At 42.9% G+C, this 27,701-nt stretch overlaps 1 long non-coding RNA gene across 1 annotated transcript; it reads left to right on the plus strand.

Annotated features, from left to right (window-relative positions):
- Positions 1-1,175: 1,175 nt before the first annotated feature.
- On the plus strand, positions 1,176-27,701 carry LOC132390715 (uncharacterized). The gene is made up of 5 exons (XR_009510986.1): positions 1,176-1,276; positions 12,127-12,293; positions 12,378-12,466; positions 13,740-13,838; positions 24,086-27,701. It is a non-coding gene; the product is annotated as an uncharacterized LOC132390715 (long non-coding RNA).

Below are 27,701 nucleotides of genomic sequence, written 5' to 3' on the forward strand. Positions count from 1 at the left end.
GTATGGGTATATCAGAGTTTGGTCTCACTAGATTTCTTGAATAGTGTTTTGTACTTCAGTATTCTCCTTGATACACTGATAGGAATGTATCCTCTCTGAAACATCAACCCATTCCTTTACTTGGTCCTTCTGTAGTTTTTCCTCTTTTCTTTGCTGTTTGATTAACGGCCGATTTACTTTCCAAAGATTTTCCTGTGCTTCACACTCCTGCTTAAAATGTCCATCTTCTCCAGTCACTACCCTGGTCAAGGAACCCCGCCCAGTAGCAGCTCTCGCCTTGGTATGTCCCACCAGTGAGCCTGGCTTCCTATTGGCCTTCTCATGCTTTGTGACATCACCAATCCATATCATCTGAAATACCTCAGCCCTCAAATCTTTCACGACATCCTGCTAAAACCCCACTTGTGTGGCATCAGGGGTCGCTATAGCAACAGAGACTACTACTGACCGCTTCATGCAATCATGCCATGTGACAGCGCCCTCTTCCTCAAGCAAATTCTTGAGCATTCTCAAGCAAATGCTTGCTCCATCCTCCAGCAAATTCTTTCAGACAGTCGAATGCCCCCTTTGTGGCACGAACAAGGCAGCAGCTTCTCCAACCCGAAAATGTAGGCAGACAATTTCTCTCCTTCCTCCTGAAATGTGGTCTTAAACTTCAGCCTAAGTTCGGCTACACTTCCAGCAGTGCCAAACGCATCTTCCTGAGCTTGCAGGTAATTAGCTGACATGGCTAATGGATGTTCTGCCTTGAGGCACCTCACTATATCAGCAGCTGGTCTCTTTAAGTTCTCTATCGGTCTCTGTTTTTTCATATTATCTGAGCTCTGCCATTCATCCAGTAACTGAGATGTCCGCTCAGTCCAAGCCTCATATTCTTCTTCCCCATCAGGTATGGGTTTGATGCCAGAGAAAACTCCCAGCCTACAATAACTTTGTCTCTCCACAGATATACTTCTACATTTATCAGCTGGTGAAATAATAGCCAAAACAAGCTCAGAATTTAAATCTGAAGGACTCAGTAGACGTTCTCGCATCAGACAGCTCCTTCCCCTCACTTCACAGAAACAGAGCAACTTAAATTTAAAGTCTCACTCTCAGCTTCGGGAATCTTGTCTCCCAATTCTTCACCCTCACCTACATTCCCCTCTTCTCTAGAAGTATGGATGGCCCATGGACCTGCCTCTCCAGACACACCAATTGACTTCCATCAATTCCTTGCTAGTCTGGACTACACGACATCCTTACCAGGTGATTGATCAAGACGCCATTCAATGAGGTAAGTTTGCCTCATACTTTAATGGTACTAAAAGCCCTAATCATCAATTTGCCTGGGTTGTGAATATCCACCCACTCAGAACACAAGCATTAGTTGTGGATGATCTCTTTGCATCGCACCAAAACTTAATCTCTGCTGCGTCCATAATCATGTATCTTAATCACTTTCCCAAATAGTAGATTAAACACAGGCTTAAACACACAAACCACTTAATCAATTCTTACTGCAAACACACAGTATTCAAGGAATCAAATACTGGACAATAGCTCCCACAAGGAAACCCCTTTTTACTAGTTTTACACAGTTCATTAGCCTCTTGCTAACTCACTGGACTCGGTGAGAAAACCACCTTTCTCAAATTTGATATGTCTAGGATCGGTATAACTTGGGTCCCACTAAAACCAGGAAGCTGGGATGTCTCAACCACCCAAACCCCGATCTGCATGAATACTGTGCAAATATTGCCCCCATTCAATTAGCCGTCGGCAAGATTGTGCACTGCATGCAATTATAAATAAAGTATATTTACAAATTTCAGCTTTAACACCAGTTAGTAGAAAAGGAAAAGAAAAAAAAAACAGTAGAAGGGCCCACTACAGTTAACCCACTCCAAAAGGGCACATACATTGGAGCTCATCTTGAAGTTGTCTTTAACTCTTATGCTGGACAGTCAGCATGGAAGCACTCACCACCTTCTGAATGTCACTGGAAATCTATCGCAAACCATGGGAATACTCCCTCAGTGGGGTATTGGTCCCTCCTCCTTGAAACCACTCATCTGCACAACCGCCTTGTGCAACTGGGATGGCATCCTCAGCCATCTTCCCTCCTGACTTCTCCTAGCTTCCACCTCCCAAAAAAAACCTCTCCGCCAAGTGTTCTCTAGAACCTTCTCCCAATTCCACCATCCTGATTCGCTGACACAACACCCCTAAGTTGAACAACATAGCCCCTTATCTTTAGCTCAAACCCAAAAATGCTAAAAACAGAAAAGACTGCTCTTACAGAACTGCTAAAATGAAATGCCTACAGTGGAGCAGTAAGAATCATAACTAGCGCATTACATTGGAAACTTGTAAATAGACTTTCTTCATAATTTTATGCGGTGCACAATCTGTCATTTCTGGGCTACTGATAACTGTGCATGGGCAGTATTTACACAGCATTCGCTCAAACTGAGGTTCCTTTAATTGAAACATTCCTGTTTGGTTTGAACCCCAGAACATACCAACCCTTGATGTATATTGCTTATGAACGGTGGCCTTCTCACCATTAAGTCACATGGTGTCAGAAGTGTTAGCAACCATGCAAAGTTGGTATACGAGCTCTGGTGAGAGGGTTGCAAACATTTTGGCTTGTACAGAGAATAAATGTAGTTTAAACTGCACAAAATGGGTCATGTCTATTTCCCTCTACTTTGAGCTCCTAGTCAACAATAACCACATTATCTTCATTACGTTTCCCAACTTGTTATGTTGCAGACACATTTTTGTTTTTCTTTGGTGACTGACCAATGGATGTTCCAGTGATTAATGGAGGTAGTCATTTTAGAGTATGTAAAATGGCCCTTCAGCCCATCTCATCCAAACCAACCAATTTGCTTAACTGAGCTAGTCAAATTTCAAAGTAAATTTATTATCAAACCAACTATATCTCATCATATACTACCCTGAGGCTCATTTTCTTGCAGGTCTGCTTAGTAGAACAAAGAAATACAGTAGAATCAATGAAAAACTGCACACAAAGACTGACAGACAACCAAAAGACAAACTGTGAAAATACAGGACCAAGTGGTTAACAGAGAAAAATTATCAATAATACGTAATTAATGATCAACAGGTTCAAGATGATAAATGCATAAAATACCAAATGAAACCAGAAGCAATCAATCTGATTATGTACACAGGGCCAATCAAGTAGCAAACATCATTCATCAAAATCTTGCTTTAAAATGCAAACTCCTAAAAGAAACCATACCTGACTGTAAATCCAAGCCTGATCCAGTTTTAGAGGCAGTGTCCTGCAAAATATCTTATGACAGATCCATTATTACAGATGAGACAATCCATAATAACTGTCCAGATATAATATTACAGAATAAACAAGCAAAACAACTTACTTAATAGATGTAGCCATTCCAAACACAAATAGCATACAAAAATCGATAAATGAAACAGACCAGAAATGTGCTGAATTAAAAGAGAAAATTGAAAGACTATGGAACGGAAGCTGGGTATACATTGTCCCGATAGTAATATCTACAACTGGTATCATCTCAAAGTCACTACACAATAACATTAAACAATTAGGGCAACACAGCAATATTTATGTAAATCTCCAGAAAGCCACAATACTAAACACTAGAACAGTTGGTAAGTTCCTAGCAATTGAGAAATGTGCGTGCTTGCATATGCCTGTGCCTCAGGTTTTACAAGCTTGAGCTGAGAAAAAAATTGCATAAATAAAATAGATAGTCAGATAGATAAATAATAAATAAATAAACAAACAAACAAACAAATAAATAAATAAATAGATAGATAGATAGATAGATAGATAGATAAATAAATAAATAAATAAATAAATAGATAGATAGATAGATAGATAGATAGATAGATAGATAGATAGATAGATAGATAGATAGATAGATGGACGGATGAATGAATGAATAAATAAATAAATAAATACATTGATTAATGGAGGAATAAATAAATGGAACAAGAATTGTAGTCTTTGAAAGTGAGTCCATAAATTGTAAAATCAGTTCAGTCTTAACTGTGCTAGCACAGGAGCCTGTTGGTTGAAGGGTAACAACTGTTCCCGAACCTGGAGGTGTGGGACCTGTGACTCCTGTAACTCCTTCTTGACTGAAGCTGCAAGAAGAGAGCTTGGCCTGGATGGTGAGGTCCCCTGACAATGGATGCTGCTCTCCTGAGGCAGAGCTCCTTGTAACTGGGCTCGGCGGTGGGGAGGGCTTTTCCTGCGATGATGAACTGCGTTGTGTTGTGTTCAGTGCAGAGGTGAGCAAAGATATCCACACTGGCTCAGGAGCCTGAAGGGTGCAGAGTAATAACTGTTCCCGAACCTGGTGCTGTGGAACCTAAGCCCCCTACACCTCCTTCCTGATGGAGTCTTGGCAAGTACCAGACACTGTACAGTATCAGCATTCCTACAGTAAGAAGCACTCACTTTATACTTTTCTTCAATTTTATTACAGAAGTGTACAGCTCAGGAACAGGCCATTTGACCCACAATGTTGTGACAAACCAGCTAAAAAGAAAATCAAAAACACTCAAAATAATGACTTTTCAGGTAGCACATAATAGGAAATAACTTCAACCACCAATTTTCAAATCTGAATGGATTGTAGATTAAATTTAAAATGCAGCTCTGAACAAATCCCTTTAATCACAGAGAAGACAATGCTGATTAAAATTCATTTAGATGTCTCTGGTCTCTGTGCAAATGAGGACCGGTGAAGTTTGTGTGTAGTTTTAAAGGTTGCGAAGGGTGGGTGTTGAAGGTTCGGGACTCTAATGGGGGAAATGTACACTCCTTCCAGGAGCTGCACTTCGCAAGGATGATGCAAAGGAATACAGCAGGTATCATGAGTTTAGACACAGATACAGTTAGTGACAGATTGTGGAGTATGTACTCTGTGTGTACCGTTCAACTTGTATCCATCACTTATGTTTTGCGTTGCCTGGGAATTGCTATGGAGTTATTTCAGGGAGAGGTTTTACCCAGATGATCTGTCAAGATGGCACCTATTCAGGTCAGGCAACACCAGGTCGAGAACCCTGATGATCCGAACCAGCCCTTGACCCTGGTTACGACCATTCATAAGCTCTTCACCCCCAGGGAGAAATAAAGCCTTTTGTCAGAGCTGCCCTCATCGAGAGAAGCATGTGGGAACTCGGAATTCTGGCGAAAGCTCGAGGAAGTGGCTGAAGTTCACCGGATGCACCCTAAAGATATACACGTGTTGGTAAAAGTGAAATGCCTGAGGAATAGGGGGGACGGTATGGCCCAGGAAATGTGGGATGCTACACGGGCAACTATTGGAAATGCCAGCAATGAAGACAGATATCGGTCTTTTAAAGGGGAAGTGAGGCAGTGGCTGGGCGGAGGTGCTAGTATCTGGAATGATAATGGCAGTGATTGAAAGAGCTGATAAGACAGCCATGAGTTGTGCTGAATATCAAATGTAAGAGGAGTACTTAGGGCTGGATAATCCAGGGACGGATGACCCAGCCTTTCTGAAAATGATAAAGGAAGGCCTGAGCTCAGCCCACCAGCAAGTTTTAGATTTAGAGGTAGCGGTGGGGTCGATTTACTCTGTGATTGTTTCATGGGCCAGTGAGACAGAGCAAAGAAAGTACAAGAGAAATCAAAAATTGTCTACAGTGGATGCAGCTGCTGTGATGACACAGCAAGCAGGGCACCTAGCAAAGAACCGAGGACCAGGCGTAGAACAGTAAGGGAGTTGATATGCCACAGCTGTGGCCTGTTGGGATATGACTGGAGGCAGTGTCCAAAAAAGAGGAAAGAAAAACCCCATTTCACCTCAGCAGTGTCCAGTCTAACCAAACTGACTGCCGATCAGATTGTAGAGTTGGTGAAGATGGCTTCTAAGTCAGAAAACAAAGTGGCGATGGTCTCCACTGTCAGCACTAGTGACCTACGGATAGATACAACAGCATTATTAGGGGAACGGCAATGCAATATATTAGTTGACAGGTGGTCATCGATATTGATAACTGACCTACCCCTGCCAACATCTGGACAGACTACTTATATTATGGATGTAGGAGGGAAAATGCAGAAAGCAGAAAGAAAAATCACAGATACTCAATATCAGCAGGGTGCAGCTTCCCGTGTATTTCTGGGTCTGTCCAAATAATAACGGTACTATCCTAGGACTAGACATCCTACGGGAAGCAGGGCCATTATAGATACAGGAAATGGAGAAATAATATGGACCAGCCAGGGACAGTGAACAGTACAAGCAACAGTGCACAACATGCAGACTCTTTGATCATCTGAGACTGGGGCCAGGACAATGTCCACAGCTTCCTTTGTCAGCAGTTCCCAGAATTGTGGGCTCGACACAAGCAAGATAAACCCAGCTGAAATAGAGGGGGTCCTGTGTAAACCCCATAAAGTATTCAATGAAAACTGATGTTCTGGCAGTTGTTCACAAAATGGCAATGATAGTTAGGTTCATTGGGATGAATCCTCCTAATAGAGGGAGAAGCACATGAGTGCCAAGTGAAAATAGAGCAGGGAGAAGATATTGGTGTGAAGGAAACACCTCTGGACGAGAAAGCAGAGGAAATTTTTATAGATGGGTATCGGAGGAACACAGACAGGAGGCCTTGCTCAGCTCAGATAGAAGCACTGTGCTACAGTAAAGGCAGACGAGTATATATCCAGACAGCCTGTATGGCCTCAGGGTTCAGCACGGTAATCTGATGGCACGGGCACAACGTGGATCTCTAACCTCAACAGGGGCAGGTATTCAGCACAGGTACCTGATACAACAACTGCTGGAAGCAGTGAGGCTGCCAGCAGAGGTGGCAGTAATTAAAGTAAAAGCTCACCAGAAAGGAGCGAGTCAAGAGCAGAAAGAAAATGAGTGGATAGACATCAGTGCGAAAAAGGCAGCAAAGCAACAAGAAGCAATTAAAATTGCAAGCATGCAGAAAGAATCGACCGAAGCCAGTTTAGTAAAATTATATTAAGAGATGGAGGCAGAAGAGAAAGAGGGATGGAGAAAAAAGGAAATCCGCCCAAGGAGGGGAACCCAGTCCAGGTGGGCTCAGATCGGGGAGCACATTTCACAGGGAACGTGATGAAGGAAATGTGCCGACTGTCAGGGATTTGACAACGGTTCCACATACCCTGCCACCTTCAGAGTTCAGGATTGGTAGAAAGGATGAACCAAACAATCAAGAATATCTTTGCCAAAGCTATCACTGAGAAAAGAAAGACATAGGTTGATGTATTACCAGGAATCCAGATGAGATTGCAGGCAACCCCAAACCGTACTGTGGGTCTCAGCTCCTATGAGTTATTGACGGAGTAAGCAATGCATCTCTCTTATAGGGCAATTATGGGTTGTAGTGAGCCTGGGGCTTACAGGGATAGATTAATGCTGTATGTGAAACCATTGTAACCATTGCTACCATTGTAACCAACTTAAATTGTTGAAGGTCCAAGCTAAACTACAGCAGCAAGTTGCTGATCAGAGAGTCCCTGAGGGGAAAGAGATACACCTCATGATGAGGGTGCTGCCTGAAAGGGCAGGGTTTGTTCCCAGATGGATAAGACCACAGTTGATACTTCGAACAAACTTTTGTTTGTGTGCAGATTCGGCGAGGGTACCTCTGGAAACACTGGACTCGCACCTTCTTGTTGCCCCACAGACAGAGCGGGAGATCAAATGTAATTACGTAATTGCAGAGAACCTAAGAGATGAACACCAGCCGACCACAACAGACCTGACCACAGTTGAGGGAACACCCACAGTAAATACAAAGGCAGAAGACATCTTAAAGAGTATCACAGAAATCCGTGAATAGCATGCTAAAGTGTGATGGTGATGGTACTCTTTAATGAAGACCGGTTGCTGAAGGTAGATGATTAGCTGAATAGCATAGAATAAACATAGAACATAGAACATACATTACAGCACATTACAGGCTCTTCGGCCCACAATGTTGTGCCGACCCTCAAACCCTGCCTCCCATATAACCCCTCACCTTAAATTCCTCCATATACCTGTCTAGTAGTCCCTTAAACTTCACTAGTGTATCTGCCTCCACCACTCACTCAGGCAGTGCATTCCGCGCACCAACCACTCTCTGAGTGAAAAACTTTCCTCTAATATCCCCCTTGAACTTCCCTCCCCTTACCTTAAAGCCATGCCCTCTTGTACTGAGCAGTGGTGCCCTGGGAAAGAGGCGCTGGCTGTCTGCTCTGTCTATTCCTCTTAATATCTTGTACACCCCCATCATGTCTCCTCTCATCTTCCTTCTCTCCAAAGAGTAAAACCCGAGCTCCCTTAATCTCTGATCATAATCCACACTCTCTAAACCAGGCAGCATCCTGGTAAATCTCCTCTGTACCCTTTCCAATGCTTCCACATCCTTCCTATACTGAGGCGACCAGAACTGGACACAGTACTCCAAGTGTGGCCTAACTAGAGTTTTATAGAGCTGCATCATTACATCGCGACTCTTAAAATCTATCCCTCGACTTATGAAACCTAACACCCCATACGCTTTCTTAACTACCCTATCTACCTGTGAGGCAACTTTCAGGAATCTGTGGACTTGTACCCCCAGATCCCTCTGCTCCTCCACACTACTAAGTATCCTGCCATTTACTTTGTACTCTGCCTTGGAGTTTGTCCTTCCAAAGTGTACCACCTCACACTTCTCCGGGTTGAACTCCATCTGCCACTTCTCAGCCCACTTCTGCATCCTATCAATGTCTCTCTGCAATATTCAACAATCCTCAACACTCACCACAACACTACCAACCTTTGTGTCATCTGCAAACTTGCCAACCCACCCTTCTACCCCCACATCCAGATCGTTAATAAAAATCACAAAAAGTAGAGTTCCCAGAACAGATCCTTATGGGACACCACTAGTCACAACCCTCCAATCTGAATGTACTCCCTCCACCACCTTTAGCAGGCAAGCCAATTCTGAATCCACCTGGCCAAACTTCCCTGGATCCCATGCCTTCTGACTTTCTGAATAAGCCTACCATGTGGAACCTTGTCAAATGCCTTCCTAAAATCCATGTAGATCACATCCACTGCACTACCCTCATCAATATGCCTGGTTACCTCCTCAAGGAACTCTATCAGGCTTGTTAGACACGATCTGCCCTTCACAAAGCCATGCTGGCTGTCCCTGATCAGACCATGATTCTCTAAATGCCCTTAGTTCCTATCTCTAAGAATCTTTTCCAACAGCTTTCCCACTACAGTCATAAGGCTCACTGGTCTATAATTACCTGGACTATCCCTACTACTTTTTTGAACAAGGGGAAAACATTTGCCTCCCTCCGATCCTCCGGTACTATTCCCGTGGACAACGAGGACATAAAGATCCTAGCCAGAGGCTCAGCAATCTCTTCCCTCACCTCGTGGAGCAGCCTGGGGAATATTCCGTCAGACCCAGGGGACTTATCCATCCTAATGTATTTTAATAACTCCAACACCTCCTCTCCCTTAATATCAACATGCTCCAGAACATCAACCTCACTCATATTGTCCTCACCATCATCAAGTTCCCTCTCATTGGTGAATAGGCAATAGGTGCAGAAGTAGACCATTCGGCCCCTTGAGTCTGCACCGCCATTCTGAGATCATGGCTGATCATTCACTATCAATACCCAGTCCCTGCCTTGTCCCCATATCCCTTGATTCCCCTATCCATCAGATATCTATCTAGCTCCTTCTTGAAAGCATCCAGAGAATTGGCCTCCACCGTCTTCCGAGGCAGTGCATTCCACACCTTCACAACTCTCTGGGAGAAGAAGCTCTTCCTCAACTCTGTTTTAAATAACTGACCTCTTATTCTCAATCCATGCCCTCTGGTACTGGACTCTCCCAACATCTGGAACATATTTCCTGCCTCAATCCTATCAAATCCTTTAATTATCTTAAACGTTTCAATCAGATCCCCTCTCAATCTCCTCAATTCCAGCGTGTACAAGCCCAATCTCTCCAATCTCTCTGCGTAAGACAGCCCTGCCATCCCAGGAATCAATCTAGTGAATCCACGCTGCACTTCCTCAATTGCCAGAATGTCCTTCCTTAAACCTGGAGACCAAAACTGTACCAATATTCCAGGTGTGGTTTCACCAGGGTCCTGTACAAATGCAAAAGGACATCCTTGCTCTTGTAATACTGAAGAGAAGTATTCATTGAAGTCCTCACTCACTTCCACAGCCTACAGGCACATCTTCCCACTTTTATCTCTAATTGGTCCTACCTTCACTCCTGTCATCCTTTTGTTCTTCACATAATTTAAGAATGCCTTGGGGTTATCCTTTACCCTACTCGCCAAGACCTTCTCATGCCCTAAACGGGGAGGGATCTAAGTTAAAGCAGAGACAGCAAGCTCCACAACCTCGATGACATTTCAAACTGAGAAAGATTGCACACGGCTTCTGAAGGCAGTCACCGCCAGCCTGAACAGGGAGTGAATACAAATGAGCTGGCCCGTTTCGATGGTTGGGACCAGCGTTCGACTAGGCAGTTCAGAAGGGGGTGCCACCGGGGAGAGGTCCTTGCAGTCATTCAAATGGAGACCACCACAACCCCTTCCTGTACATTGATGAGAGGTCCTGTAAGCCTGATGCACTTACATTGCTTCTACCCCTAGAAAGAGAAGTTTTAGCTATCAGAGAATGAAGGAGTGAAGACAAGTAATGTGATTGACAACAAGCATATGAATGAAGACACATTTCTAAAGACTGTTGTTCAAATTTCTGGAACAACCCCTCAGCTTAGCATTTTGTAGGTAGCGATACGAATGATAGGATAGATATAGATACACATAAAGTAATTGGCGGATGGATTCCAAGGCAGCGGATTTCTGCTGTCCTTGAGTAGATCCTCTTTAAAGTTAGCCTTTCATTGTACCAATTTATTTTGTCCAGGAGGCTAAGAGGAGGGACCATTAGAGCAATTTTTGGGTTTAGCACATATAGCAAGAAATTTCAGCCACCAGTCTTCTTATCTGAATATAGATTGTAGAATAAATTTAAAATACAGCTCTGAACAATGGGTTCCTAAAAACCTTGAATCACAGAGAAAACAATGCTGATTAAAATTCATTTAGGTGTCTGCTGTGTGGGTGTGAATCAAGAGGGGTGAAGTTTGTCTGTAGTTTTAAAGATACCATTGTGGATGCATTGTAAATATGGAATTGTCCTTTGATGCTTAGCACACAAAATGTTCGGTGGCATTGGGCCAGCAGACTTTTCCACTGAAGGGGTCTCAAAGTAATGCCTGCTGTAACTTGTTTTGTCAAGTAAAGAGGCTGCTTCATAACTGTCAGTACTTTGCTTTGGTGACTTCATTCATGCAATATTTATCCCTCCTACCTACATCATGTCCATGTCCTTCTATCTTCCTTACATCCATGTGCCTATCTAAACATCCCTAAAAAGCCTTTAATTCATTTGCCTCTACCACCATACCAGGTGGTGCATTCTAGGCATCCACCACTCTCTGAATAAAAACCCCTCACGGCCCCCTTGAACCTTCCCAAACTCGCCTTCAATGCATGCCTTCCGGTTTTAGATATTTCAACCCTGGGAAAAAGATACTCCCTGCCTACTCTATCTACACCTTACATAATCTTGTAAGCCTCTATCAGATCTCCCGTCAGCTTTAGATGCTCCAGAGAAAACAAGCCACATTTATCCAACCTCTCATGAAAGCTCATGCCCTCTAAAGCAGGCAGCATGCTGGGGAACCTCTTCTGCACCCTCTCCAAAGCCACAACATTCAGAACTGTATGCAATATTCCAGATGTGGTCTACCCAGAGATTTATAAAGTTGCAAATGCATTGCTGCTTATGATGCCAATGTCTAGTTAGGTTGCTTCTTCCCAGTTTAGTGCACCATTATGGCTTTGAGAAAAGGCTTCTTGTCACACTAGACTGGGTCGATATAAACCCTCAGGATGAAATAAGAATGATAGAAAAAAAATAACCAGGAGAATCATTTCCTGTGAAATAAATGTTTTCAATAACAGCTCTGCAACTCGCACTATTTAATTTTGTTTTACTGGATGAATGTTTGCTTTCTTTTGTTCTCTCAGAAGGTGATCCGCTGAATATATCTCTTCTCTTATCAGCCAAGTGGCAATTGTGATGGCTTGCAATCCATCTGATGTTACTTGATTCCTGAGCACGATACCGCTGGGGATTGCTCTTGCTTCGAGACATGCTAGTTATTTGCTTGTCGTCTAATAGTGTCACTGGCAAGGTCAATATTGATTGTTCATCTCTTAGATCTTTTAATTAACATAATGGCTTTTGATATAAATAAATGGCTTGCTCTGCATTTCAGGGGTCAGTTGCACATCTATCACACTGCTGTGGATTTGGAGTCACATGAAGACTTGGAGGCGTGTACAACAGTTCTCCCTGCCCAATGTTGTAAGTAAAACAGATGGTTTCCATCATAATCCAAGCAGTTTCATGGTCACCTTTACTGATGCTTATTAAGAAGTTCCATCTTAATTAATTAATTGGATTTAACTTCTCCCAATAGGCTTGGTGGGTTTTAAACTTGTTATTTTTGGATCAATTGTCCAAGTATGTGATTTGCATGATAACAGGATCCGAAAGTTATTTTGCGTTGCCGCAAGAGCAGACAAAAAAAGCAGAAGTAGAACTATCATAGATTCATACAGTACAGAAATAGGCCCTTCAGCCCAAGTGGTCCATGCTGACAAAGGTTTCCAATTAAACTGCCATGCTTCCTTCTTAATTGAACTTGCATGCTGAGCCCAGGACAGATCCTCTGAAATGATAACATCCAGGAATTTAAAGTTGCTTGACCCTCTCCACCTCTGATCCTCTGATAAGGATTGGCTCATGAACCTTTGGCTCCCTTCTCCAGAAGTCAATTTTCAGCTCCTTGCAACACACACACGCACTTCCAGAATCTGCAGATTTTCTCTTGCTTGTAATCAGCTCCTTGCTCTTGGTGGCACCACTCAGCCTGATTTTCAATCTCCCTCCTATATGCTGATTCATCTCCACGTTTGATTAGCCTACGACAGTGGTGTCACCAGCAAACTTTAATATGGCATTGGAGCTGTGCTTAGCCTTACAGTTGTCACGTACCCCGTGACCAGGTTACCGAACCAACGGAGTACACGTTGGAGTCTGGCATTACTGTAACTAATAGTGTTTATTAATAAACTAAGTAATACTGTACTATAAAATGCAAATATATGTAAAACAGGTTAGCAATGATATATACAGTAGTGTGCAAAAAGAAATCAAAACCAAGCTCTCTCAAAGTCTGGGGTAAATGGATAGTCTTATGATGGTGAAGAGTTCAGTTCAGTTCAGTTTAGTTTAGGTTGAGGTAGTTGCTGTTGTACCATTGGAGAGAGAGAGAGAGAGAGAGGTGATGCACTTGCCGTTGAACCTTCCATTGTCTTCCTGTCCTGTTATGGTCACCGACAGTGACCCCGTACCAGGCACGACCGTTCTTCAGTGGTAAGCCTGTCACCCAGGCAAGGGTGGACACACAAACAAGCCCCCACCGGTCACACCTTCACACTCTGTGAACCTCTTATTGATTCCCCCGAATCGATCCTCCGAACACCCACCTTCACGTGGGTGCACGACGCTATTTCAGTGTCCCGCGGTGTGCCTGCTTGTGTCTTCACAGACCTGCTTTTTATCTCACTTGCAGGGTACCGGCTGTCCATCAGGCCGTCCATCGCCTGGGCCCACCTAGCTGTCTCAGCAAGAATACTCACAAGCGGGCAAAGAAAGTGTCCTTGAAGCAATGGTAAACAATCAGCCAAAGCCATAATATTAAATCATTTCTCTCTCTCTCTCTCATCTGCAGCAGGATGCCTCCCCCCTCTTCTTCTCTCTCTCTCTCTCGTTAGCAGCATACTTCACAGGGGAGTCAACTCTGTACCCCATCTCAGCTTGGTTTGCTCATCACACAGTCGTAAGTGTGAAGAGAGTAGATCAGGGGGATAAGCACACAGCCTTGTAGTGCATCTGTGCTGATGAAGATTGTGGAAGAGATGTTGTTGCTAATCTAAACTGACTGTGACTGTAAGTGAGGAAATTGAGGACCCAATTGCATAAGGTCTTGGAGCTCATCGCGAGTTTTCAGAGGATGATAGTATTGAACGCTGAACTGTTGTCAACAAGGAGCATATTGATGTACATACTTTTGCTGTTCAGGTGTTCCAAGTTAGAGTTTTGAACCAATGAAATGGCATCTGTTGTTGAGCTGTAGGCAAACTGGAGTGAATCTAAATCATTTTTCTGGCAAAAGTTGAGATGTTTCATCATCAACCTCTCAAAACACTTCATCACTCTGGATGTAAGTGCTACTGGTTAATAGTAATTGAGGCAGCTCATCACATTCTTCCTGGGCACTCATATAATTGAAGCATGCTTGTATGAAGCAACAAGAGATCATACAGTATGGCCAAGTGAAATAGGAATTGATATGAAAGGAGAGCGGAGTACCGAATTAAAAGTATTATATATGAATGCACGAAGTATAAGGAATAAAGTGGATGAGCTTGAGGCTCAGTTGGAAATTGGCAAGTACGATGTTGTGGGAATAACAGAGACATGGCTTCTAGCGGACAGGGCCTGGGAAATGAATATTCAAGGATATACATCTTATTGAAAGGACAGACTGACTGGCAGAGGGGGTGGGGTGGCTCTGTTGGTGAGGAATGATATTCAGTCCCTTGCGAGGGGGGACATAGAATCAGGGGATGTAGAGTCAGTATGAATAGAACTGAGAAATTCTAAGGGTAGAAAGACCCTAATGGGAGTTATCTACAGGCCCCCAACAGCAGTCTGGATGTAGGGTGTAAGTTGAATAATGTCTTAAAATTGGCATGTTGCAAAGGTAATGATACAGTTGTCATGGGGAATTTCAACATGCAGGTAGACTGGGAGAATCAGAATAGTACTGGACCCCAAGAAAGGGAGTTTGTGGAATGCCTCCGAGATGGATTCTTAGAACAGCTTGTCCTGGAGCCTACCAGGGAGAAGGCAATTCTAGATTTAGTGTTGTGCAATGAACCAGATTTGATCAGGGACCTCGAGGTAAAGGAACCATTAGGAGGTAGTGACCATAATATGATATGTTTTAACATACAATTTGAGAAAAAGGGAAAATCGGATATGTCAGTATTACAGTTGAACAAAGGGAACTATAGAGCTATGAGGGAGGAGCTGCCCAAAGTTCAATGGAACAATATCCTAGCAGGGAAGACAGTGGAACAGTAATGGCAGATATTTCTGGGAATAATGCAGAAGGTGCAGGATCGGTTCATTCCAAAGAGGAAGAAAGATCCTAAGGGGAGTAAGGGGCGGCCGTGGCTGATGAGGGAAGTAAAGGGCAGTATAAAAATAAGAGAAGAAGTATAACATAGCAAAGATGAGCGGGAAACTGGAGGACTGGGAAGCTTTTAAAGAGCAACAGAAGATAACAAAAAAGGCAATAAGCCAAGAAAAATGAGGTACGAAGGTTAACTAGCCAAGAATATAAACGAGGATAGTAAAATCTTCTTTAGGTATGTGAATAGCAAAAAAATAGCTAAGACCAAAATTGGGCCATTGAAGACAGAAACGGGTGAATTTATTATGGGGAACAAGGAAATGACAGACAGGTTGAACAGGTACTTTGGATCTGTCTTCACTAAGGAAGACACAAACAATCTCCCAGATGTAATAGTGGCCAGAGAAACTAGGGTAAAGGATGAACTGAAGGAAATTTATATTAGGCAAGAAATGGTGTTGGATAGACTGTTGAGTCTGAAGGCTGATAAGTTCCCAGGACCTGATGGTCTGCATCCCAGGGTACTTAAAGAGGTGGCTCTAGAAATCATGGACGCATTGGTAATCATTTTCCAATGTTCTATAGATTCAGGAACAGTTCCTGCTGATTGGAGAGTGGCTAATGTTGTCCCACTTTTCAAGAAAGGAGGGAGAGAGAAAACAGGGAATTATAGACCATTTAGCCTGACGTCAGTGGTGGGAAAGATGCTGGAGTCAATTGTAAAAGATGAAATTATGGCACATTTGTATAGCAGTAGAAGGATCAGTACGAGTCAGCATGGATTTATGAAGGGAAAATCATGCTTGACTAATCTTCTGGAGTTTTTTGAGGATGTAACTATGAAAATGGAAAAGGGAGAGCCAGTGGATGTAGTGTACCTGGACTTCCAGAAAGCTTTTGATAAAGTCCCACATAGAAGATTAGTGGGCAAAATTAGGGCACATGGTATTGGTGGCAGAGTACTGACATGGATTGAAAATCGGCTGGCTGACAGGAAACAAAGAGTAGCGATTAACGGGTCCCTTTCGGAATGGCAGGCTGTGACCAGTGGGGTACCGCAAGGTTCAGTGCTGGGACCGCAGCTGTTTACAATATACATTAATAATTTAGATGAAGGGATTAAAAGTAACATTAGCAAATTTGCTGATGACACAAAGCTGGGTGGCAGTGTGAAATGTCAGGAGGATGTTATGAGAATGCAGGGTGACTTGGGCAGGTTGGGTGAGTGGGCACATGTATGGCAGATGCAGTTTAATGTGGATAAATGTGAGGTTATCGACTTTGGTGGCAAGAACAGAAAGGCAGATTACTATCTAAATGGAGTTAAGTTAGGAAAAGGGGAAGTACAACGAGATCTAGGTGTTCTTGTACATCGGTCAATGAAAGCAAGCATGCAGGTACAGCAGGCAGTGAAGAAAGCTAATGGCATGCTGGCCTTTATAACAAGAGGAATTGAGTATAAGAGTAAAGAGGTCCTTCTGCAGCTGTACAGGGCCCTGGTGAGACCCCACCTGAAGTATTGTGAGCAGTTTTGGTCTACAAATTTGAGGAAGGACATTCTTGCTATTGAGGGAGTGCAGCATAAATTCACAAGATTAATTCCCGGAATGGCAGAACTGTCATATGTTGAAAGATTGGAGCGACTGGGCTTGTATACACTGGAATTTAGAAGGATGAGAGGGGATCTGATTGAAACATATAAGATTATTAAGGGATTGGACATGCTGGAGGCAGGAAGCATGTTCCCGCTGATGGGTGAGTCCAGAACTAAAGGCCACAGTTTAAGAATAAGGGGTAGGCCATTTAGAACAGAGATGCGGAAAAACTTTTTCACCCAGAGAGCGGTGGATATGTGGAATGCTCTGCCCCAGAAGGCAGTGGAGGCCAAGTCTCTGGATGCATTCAAGAGAGAGTTAGATAAAGCTCTTATAGATAGCGGGGTCAAGAGATATGGGGAGAGGGCAGGAACGGGGTACTGATTGTGTATGATCAGCCATGTTCACAGTGAATGGCGGTGCTGGCTAGAAGGGCTGAATGGCCTATTCCTGCACCTAGTGTCTGTTGTCTATTGTATCTTAGCCTGCCAAACTGTGTGGCTGAAGTTCTCAGTGACCACTCCAGCCAGTTCATAGGCACAGGTGTTTAGTACTTGGCTAGGTACCCTATCTGAGCAGGATGCTTCTTCTGGGTTCACCCTCCTGAAGGCTGTTTGCACGGCGGTATCGGAGAATAAAATCACAGGATCATTGAGGTCTGTGGGAGTTTGTGATGTTTTGTTTATGCTTTGATAGTCAAAGCAAGCAGAGAAGGCATTGAGCTCATCTGGAAGCGAGGCCCTGCTGTCGCCTATGTCACTTGATTTAACTTTATAAGAGGTGATAATATTCAAACCTTACCACAACTGTCTAGCATCCTTCATTGATTCGAGTTTGGTCTGGAATTACCACTTCACCTGTGAGATTTCTTTCTGGAGACTGTGCCTGGACCTTATGTAACTTTCTTGGTAACCACAGTTGAATGCCTCTTAAGTAGCTCTCATGGGTTATGGATCTCATGTTTCATTCAGGGCTTCTGTTTGGAGAAGACTGTGAATGATTTAGTGGGGACACATTAGTCTACAATTAATAAAGCCAATGACAATCACGGTATGTCACATTCAGATCCATAGATGAGTCCTTGAACATGGGTCATTCCGCTGACTCAAACCAATCCTGCAGCTGTTTCTCTGCTTCCCACGACCACCTCTCAGTGGTCCTGAACTCTGCAGATTTGCTCTTTAGCCTCTGCCTGACTGCAGGTAGGATAAGGGCAGCCAAGTGATCAGATTTCCCAAAACACAGTCTGGGCATGGAACAGTAGGCATTCCTTATCTTAGTATAACAGTGGTCTGGAGTGTTGGAACTTCTGTTACATGCTGATTGTAAGGACAGTTGCTGCATGTTACATGCTGATTGTAAGGACAGTTTCCCTTTAAGGCATCCTTCAGTGTACTTAAACAATATGCAAAGCAGTCAACAAAAAATATCATTACCCCGACTTACTGTCTACTCTAACCAGACTAAAACTGAACTAAAGACAATGAATGTAACTATACTCTTCACATCTACCACTCTCCAATACATGTGATAAATTACCCATAATAAACACGCAACTGAAAATACAATGCAGACAGAAAATGCTCCCAGACAGACAGACATGACTCCTACAAAGAGCATTTGTCTGGATATATCTTGGTTTGGTACAGCGACAGCACTACCCGTGACCACAAGAAACTACTGAGAATTGTGGGCACGTAGCAGCACATCACAGAAACCAGCCTCCCCCTCCATGAGTTGTGTTTCGGTAAAGCAGCCAGCAAAATCAAAGACTCCACTCAGCGCAGACATTCTCTCTTCTCTCCCCTCCCATCAGGCAGAAGGTACAACAGCCTGAAAGCATAGATCAACAGGTTCAAGGACAGCTTTTGTCCTGCTGTTATAAGACTATAGAATGGGAGTTAAGATGGACTCCTAACTTCACAATCTACTTTGTTATAATCTTGCACCTTAATGTTTACCTGCACAGCATGTTCTCTGGAGGGAGAAAGCTGAAAAATGGATTGAGAGGGATATTAAATCAGCCATGGTTGAATGGTGGAGCAGACTAAATGGGTTGAATGGTCTAATTTTATTACTTTGTCTTATGGTCTTATGGAATATGAGGTAAAATTCAACCATGATCCAATCAAACAGGGGAACATGAAGAAGAGTGAAACAGACAGACAGACATACTTTATTGATCCTGAGGGAAATTGGGTTTCGTTACAGTCACACCAACCAAGAATAGTGAAGAAATATAGCAGTATAAAACCATAAATAATTAAATAATAATAAGTTAATCATGCCAAGTGGAAATAAGTCCAGGACCAGCCTATTGGCTCAGGGTGTCTGACACTCCTAGGGAGGAGTTGTAAAGTTTGATGGCCACAGGCAGGAATGACTTCCTATGACGCTCAGCGTTACATCTCGGTGGAATTAGTCTCTGGCTGAATGTACTCCTGTGCCTAACCAGTACATTATGGAGTGGATGGGAGACATTGTCCAAGATGGCATGCAACTTGGACAACATCCTCTTTTCCGACACCACCGTCAGAGAGTCCAGTTTCACCCCCACACAACATCACTGGCCTTACGAATGAGTTTGTTGATTCTGTTGGTGTCTGCTACCCTCAGCCTGCTGCCCCAGCACACAACAGCAAACATGATAGCACTGGCCACCACAGACTCGTAGAACATCTTCCGCATCATCTGGCAGATGTTAAAGGACCTCAGTCTCCTCAGGAAATAGAGACGGCTCTGACCCTTCTTGTAGACAGCCTCAGTGTTCTTTGACCAGTCCAGTTTATTGTCCATTCGTATCCCCAGGTATTTGTGATCCTCCACTATGTCCACACTGACCCCTTGGATGGAAACAGGGGTCACCGGTGCCTTAACCCTCCTCAGGTCCACCACCAGCACCTTAGCCTTTTTCACATTAAGCTGAAGACTGCTGCTAACACCACTATCCCTTACTCTATAATCCCTGCTGTCTGTAGGAAGACAAATTTGAGGGTTGAATTATTTTTTTCTTCTCCTTGGGCCTTGAAATCCCAGTGAAGCATAGGCTACTGATGACCTCCTGTCTCCGTCATCCCAAGTCGACGGAATGGTTGGAATTCATCAATGCCATTGTCATCCATTGCGTCTGCGGTAAAGGTGATTGGTCTGTTCAGCTTCACCAGAGCCCTGCTGGCCAGTCTTACCCATTTCCATCTTTCACGACAGGGACGTAGGATTGGACTGTGAGAGGCCTCAGAGTTGTGTACTGCATGTATACTTTGATATTAAATCTTCTTTGAATCTTGAATCCTCTAGCTCTGTGCACCTCTCTAACTATATTCGAAATATGTCCTGATTCTCAACGAGCTGCTTTCTAGAAAAATGCTAGCTCTGATTAAAAATAGCCTACAGCAGCAGGTAAAATGATAGATTACATTTCAAAATATTGGTAGATGTCCACTTTCAACACTGAAAACTCTCAACACTGAACACTTTTACTCTGTATTTACTGTGCAAAAAAAAACAATTTGCATTTGTTTTCTGAATAATGATTTAACAGCAGAATGGAATCTACAAATTGCTCAACACAAAAACTCAAAAATAATGGCTGCAAACTGTAATATGCTTTTTTTTGGGAAAATGCAGAGAAAATTATGGCTTCTGCTATTTTCTAACCATTCAGATTAAGTATTGGCACTAGTGGTGTTGCAGAATCACATCCCATTATGGCAAGGGAATTTTCAGGAAATTTCCCAGCGTTGATATACAGTATATATGAACACTCACCCCCTCAAGTCTGATTTGTTGTTTAATAATATAATGACAGATCTGATTATAAGCTCACAACTTTCCCCATCAAGGGCATTTTCAAGAGACAATTCCTTTACTGAAATCCCCCACTACCAGAGATATACCCTCTTCTTGTCGCTGTCATCTGGGGAGGAGATACAGGAGCCTGAAGACTCACACTCTGTGATTCAGAAACAGTTTCTTCCCCTCTCCCATCAAATTTCTGAATGCTCCATAAACCCATGAACTCCTTTATTTTGTTTTTTACTATTACCTACTTACTTTGTAGAACATTGAACATAGAATATTTTCAGTCAAATCAAGTGTATTGTCATTTAACTATACACATGTATATTGTTAAATGAGACAACATCTCTCTGAAACAGGGTGTAAAGCATAGCACACATATAACACACAATAACTTGGGAAGGTAGGGGTAAAATCAACAGATGATAAATAAACAAAGTGCATAAACTAAAACTTGTAAGGTACAGAACAGATTAACCAGTGACACTTCAAATGTGATACAACTCAGTACAAGCCATTCTGCCCATGATGTTGTTCTGACCTTTTAACCCACTCTAAGAACAAACTAACCCTTTCCTCCTATGTTACCCTCTGCTTTTCTATCATCCATGTGACTATTTAAGGGTTTCTTAAAAAAGCCCCTAATGTAACTGCATCTACCGCTAACCCTGTCAGGGTGTTCCATAAACCTGCCATTTATCTGACATCCTCCTAATACTTCCCTCCAATCGCCATAAAATTATGTCCCCTCATATTAGCCATAATTACTCATTGGTTATGTACTGTGTTATAAGACGTGGGTGATCATGGTCTTCCCATGACCATGATTGTTCTTGGCAAATTTTTCTACAGAAGGGGTTTGCCATTGCCTTCTTCTGGGCAGTGTCTTTACAAGACAGGTGACCCCAGCCATTATCAATACTCTTCAGAAATTGTCTGACTGGCGTCAGTGGTCGCATAACCAGGACTTGTGATGTGCACCAGCTGCTGATATGATCATCTGCTTCCCTGGCTTCATGTGACCATGATTGGGGGGAGGGTGATCTAAGCAGGTGCTACAGCTTGCCCAAGGGTGACCTGCGTTCTAGTGGAGGGAAGGAGCACCTTACATCTCCTTTGATAGAGACGTATCTCCACCGCATCACCCACTAAAATTCTAACTCAATTAATTCCCAGAACTTCCATTGGTAAATTACTGAAAAAAAATATAGAAGGCAACAAAAATTTGTGCATCCAGCCCAGGAGAAGTCCTCCCCACCACTGAGCACATCTGTAAGGGGTGCTGCCAAAAGGAAGCAGAATCCATCATCTAGGAACTCTATCATCTCTTTTGATGATCCTTTCTCACTACCACCATCAGGTAGGAGGAATAGAAGCCTTAGATCCCAGACCACCAGGTTCAGGAACAGTTATAACCCAAGAGTCCTGTTGCTAGGACTCCTCCCTCTCCTAACTTTCCACTTTTCATACATCCACTCGCCTGTCTAGGAATCTCTAAATGTCCATAACATGTCTGCCTCTATCCCCACCCCCAGCAGTACGTTTCAGGCACCCCCCACTAGTTTTGTGAAAGAATTACTTCTGACATCTCCCCTAAACATGTCTCCACCCACCTTCAACAGATGTCTTCAGGTATTGGTCATTTTCACACTGGGAATAAATCGCTGGCTGGCCACTCTATCTACACCTCCTATAATCATATCAAATCACCTCTGATCCCCGTCACCCAAACAGAAAAGCCATAAAACATAGCTTACTCCTGGAGGGCAGAGGTTGGATTACAGTCAGTCAGTCTCTCTCTCTCTCTCTCTCTCTCTCTCTCTCCCTCAATGCTGTCAGAGGATGGTGCCAGTGCTAGGTTTAATCAACACGGTTTGTGGATTGTGGACTCTAATTCACTTTTATGATGAGTTTTAGTTTCTGGTCACTCCTTTTATCGTTGCTGCTTTTGGGCGACATTTCAGGATGGCCTGCAGATAGTGAACACTGAGCTGAACTGAATATGCCTTTCGATTTAGTATTTTATATTCTGTGCTCTCGCTTGTTTTATTTTTGCATGGGGAGGGTGTTGATATTTTTTTTCTTTGAGCAGTTTCAAAGGCTCTTCTTTGTTTGGTGGCTGTCTGTGGAGAAGACGAATCTCAGGGTTATATACCCCACACATACTTTGATAATAAATGCACTTTGGATACAACCAAGTTCATCGCAGGGAAAGCCCACCCCACCTTTGCACACATTTAAAAGGTGTACTGTCATAAGAGTACAGTATCCACCATGAAGGACTCTTACCATCCAGGCCAAGCTCTATTTTTTACTGCTGACATCAGGAATCAGGGACAAGGGCCTTAGGTCCCACAGCACCATGTTCAGGAACAATTATTACATTCAACCATTAGGCTCCTGAACCAGAGTGAATAACTTCACTCACCTCAGCACTGAACTGATCACTGAACACAAGCTGCGGTCTCAATTTCAAGGACTCTACAACTCATGTTGTCAATGTTATGTATCTTCCTGCCTATTTATGTTTGCATAATTTGTCTTTTGTACATTGGCTGCTTGTCTCTCTTTGTGTGTTGTTTTTCATTAATTATATAGTACTCCTTTGTTCTACTGTGAAAGCCTGTGAGAAAATGAATCTCAGGGTAGTGCTTGGTGATATACAAGTAATCTAATAATAAATATATGTTGAACTTTGAACTTAAATAAAATAGAATGAAGGCATAAAGTGAATCCTCCTTACTGTAGGAAAGATGGTATTGTATATAGTAATGCCAACTTACATAGTAAGCCCGGTACTGTTGAAGATCACAGGGAGAGCAAGCGAACTCCACACAGACAGCATCTGAGGTTAGAATTAAACCTGGATCTTATGTCTGTGAGGCAATAGCTTGAGTAGCTGTTTATTTGTCTGGACACCAGTTCTAAGTATTCAAAATTACCATAATTACTGTATCTCAGCTGTACTTAACTCATAAATATTATTCAAATATATGCAAATGTTTGTCAAAAAATATGCTCTTTAAGCTTAATTTCACAATAGAAACAGCTGTTGATCTCTTTCCCTGTTTATTCAACATATTTTTTTTCTGTAAACCAAATTGATCACACCCATCAGTAAGAAGATGCACTCATGAAATGTCTACTCAGAAGATAAAAGCCTTTGCAATGTATGGGTAGATGAGGTCTTCACTCAACAAGAAAAAAGTATCATGCTAGCACTAAGAAGATTTGTATATCTATAGCGACCTTTGTGGTCAATTGATATTCCAAATTCTTTTCCAGTCAAGATCAGCTTTATTAAAGATTAGCTTTATTTTTCAGATGTACATCGAAACACGAGATGTTCAGTGGCATGCCTTCATTTGTGTCAATCACCAAAGCAGCCTGAGGATGTGCTGGAACAGCCTGCAAGCATCACCGTGCTTCCAGCACCAACAAACAATACCAAGCAAAAGCCTTAGGCACATATGTTTAGCCAGCTTGCCTAAGACTTTTGCACAGTACTGTGTTTCTCTCCAAGTGCATTGGGGAGTGAGTTTGTAAATCTGGCAGGAGCAAAGGATGATGGGAATGATAAGGGTGGAGCGCTGCGGGAGGCGTGTGGGACAGGTAGCAGAGAAAGAGTGTTTGTCTAAGGTCATACTCAGCCCTGAGACATGACCAGGCAAGGTCATGTGATTCCAAACAATTATTGATCATTACAGAATGTCTCTCTGGTGCTTCCTGCTCCCTCCCCTCTCCCTGCCCCATTCTCACTCTCAGTCCATAATACAGAACCATCACTCATGTCATGACATTTGTACTTTTACAGCAATGGTACAGTGCTGGACATAAGATTACTGCAGTACAGTGCAGAAGTCTTAGGCACCCTAACTATATATAAGTGCCTGAGACCTTTTCACAGTATTGTAGTATGCCCACAATTTACTAACACTGACCCATATGTGGGAGGAAACTAGAGCATCCCAAGGAAACCCATACAATCACGGGGAGTACGCACAAGCTCCTTACACACAGCAGCAGGAATTGAATGCTAATGTTTCAAAAGAAATGTTCATTGTAGTGCAAATTGGTCCGAGTGGTCATAGTGTCGCGACGCCGAGGTAGTTATTAAATTTGCTGGTTGGTGGAAGCTCTGAATGCCAGAAGAGAGGTAGCTGTTCTTGAACTTGGTGGTGTGGGGCTTCAGGCTTCTGTACCTCCTGCGAGAAGATGACATGTCTGGTGAGTCTGGGTGGGCAGAGCTGGGCTGAGAGTGGCAGATGGAGTTCAATCTGGAGATAATTCACTCTGGAAATTTGAATTTGAAGGCAGACTACAAGTTTAATGCAAGATTCTTAACAGTGCTGAGGGGCAACAGGATCCAGAGGGCCATATCCATAAATCCCTTATAGTTGCTACGCAAGTTGATCATCATATTTATGTGCTGTGTCGTATGACGTAAGTGATCATAGTCTATGACCATTATAGTTCTTGGCAAATTTTACTACAGAAGTAGTTTGCCATTGCTGTCTTCTGGGCAGTGTTTTTACAAGATGGGTGACCACAGCCATTATCAATACTTTTCAGAGATTGTCTGCCTGGTGTCAGTGGTCGCATAACCAGGACTTGTGATCTGCACCGTATGACCATCCACCACCTGCTTCCATGGCTTCAAGACACTACTTCGTGTGAGGGAAGGAGTGTCCTTCATCTCCTTTCATAGAGGTGTATCTCCATCCCAGCATCAAACACAAATTGATAGGATGATTAAGAAGACAAAATGGAGATTTGGTTTTAGTTATTTGGAGGATTGAGATCACGAGGTAATCTTGTAGCTCTATAAAACTAGTTAGACAACATGGAGTATTGTGTTCAGTTCTGGTCAACTTATTACAAGAAAGCTATGGAAGTTTTAGAGAGGGTGCAAAGAAGATTTACCATAATGCTGCCTAGATTAGAGTTCATGCCTTAAGTGGAAAGGTTATGCAAGATAGTGCTTTTCTCTTTGAATTGAAGGAGGATGGGGATGACTTGATAGAGATTTATAAGAGGCATTGATAAAACCAGTGCCCTTTTCTGAGTGTGGAAATGGCTAATCTAAAAGTGCATATTATTAAAGTGACTGGAGGTACGTGTTATGGGGATACTGGAGATAGGTATCTTTTTACACAGAGAGTGGTGAGTGTGTAGAACAGACTGCCAAAGTGTGGCAGTGGAGGGGGGTACATTTGGGACATTAAAGTGACTCTTATATAGGCATATTTTTGAATAAAAAATGGAAAGCTATATGGGAGGGAAGTATTAGATTGATTTCAGTGTAGGTTAAAGGTCAGCATAACATTATGGACGAAGGGTCTGTACTTGTTGTAATTTTCTATGTTCAAAATCCTCACTCTCTACCTGTTTCCATTCTCTGATTGACTATAAGACCACAAGACAGAGAAGAATAATTAAGCCATTCAGCCCATCAGGTCTAAACCAGATAACTTTGTTTTCTTCTGGTAAGGTGGCAGCATGTTTGATCGCAGTGATTTCCTCAAGGCCACCCAAAAGTGTTATTGTCATTATTATACTTATTTTTCTATGATCAGAAGACCCTGCTGGACATTAAACACTTGAAGTATTGTAGGTCTACCCCTGCTGATTGGCAGAGAATCTAAAGGAGCTGGACGGTGCAAAATGTGCTGCTGCCTACATCAAAGAGATATCGATGGAGTCAATGTGTGGAGGAGGTGTGCTGTCTAACAGAGAGTGATTGACTTAGTCACTTTTCTTCTGATCCAAAGACCCTGTGGTACACTGTGGGATGCTGCGAGTCTGATTCACTGGTTTATTGTCGAATGGACGGCGAGGAGCAGCGTGACTTCAGTTGTAGTGGGACGAGGCCTCAAGCTGCAGTGTTGCCTGCTTCCAACCACTAGGAAAAGAGGCACCAGCGTCAGTGCGCTCCATTGGGGTGTCTGAGGCGGTGCGGTGCAGTGCTCATGCTGGGGTTGCTGGTGCATCACTTCAGAGTTTGCTCAGCAGAAGAATCGGAATCAGGATCAAGTTTAATATCACCGGCGTATGTCATGAAATTTGTGAACGTAGTGGCAGTATTACAATGCAATACATGATAATATAGAAAAAAATCTAAGTAGGTCAATAACAGTAAGTACATACATGTATATTAAATTAAAAATAGTGCATAAACAAATAATATAAAAAACAACTGAAGTGGAGTTCTTGGATTCAATGTTCATTTAGTAATCGAATGGCAGAGGGGAAGAAGCTGTTCTTTAATCACTGAGTGTGTGCCTTTAGGCTTCTGTACATCCTTCCTGAGGGTAACAGTGAGAAGAGGACATGTCCTGGGTAATGGGGGTCCTTAATAATGGTGGAACCGCTCCTTGGAGATGTCTTGGAATCTACGGAGGCTGGTACCCAGGATGAAGCTGTCTAATTTTACAACTTCCTGTAACTTCATTCAATCCTGAGCAGTCACCACTTCCCCCAAACCCCACCCCACCATTACCAGGCAGTGATGCAGCCTGTCAGAATGCTCTGTAGGTGTTTTCAAGTGTTTCAGGTGACAAATCAAGCCTCTTCAAATTCCTAAAGAAGTATAGCCACTGTCTTGCCTTCTGTATAGCTGCATCAATCTGTTGGGACCATGTTAGATCCTCAAGCTGTATTGTGTTCGACTGCAGACTGCTGCAACATTCATGGACTCAGGGACTTGGACAATGTATTTTTTTGTGTGGCTGTATTTTACATTAATCTGCACTATGTGTGCCTTATGTTGTATATGACTGTTGGTACTGTGTTTTGCACCCTGGCCTCAGAGTAAAGCCTTTTTGTTTGTCTGTATTCATGGGTATTGATGTATGGTTGAATGACAAGTAAACGTGAACTTGAACTTGTTTACAGCTGATGCCCTTGTTCACCCAGGTTTTACACTCTCAGAGACATCTGC

This window comes from Hypanus sabinus, chromosome 3 (assembly GCF_030144855.1).
Source record: "Hypanus sabinus isolate sHypSab1 chromosome 3, sHypSab1.hap1, whole genome shotgun sequence".
Classification (NCBI taxonomy): Eukaryota; Metazoa; Chordata; class Chondrichthyes; order Myliobatiformes; family Dasyatidae; genus Hypanus; species Hypanus sabinus.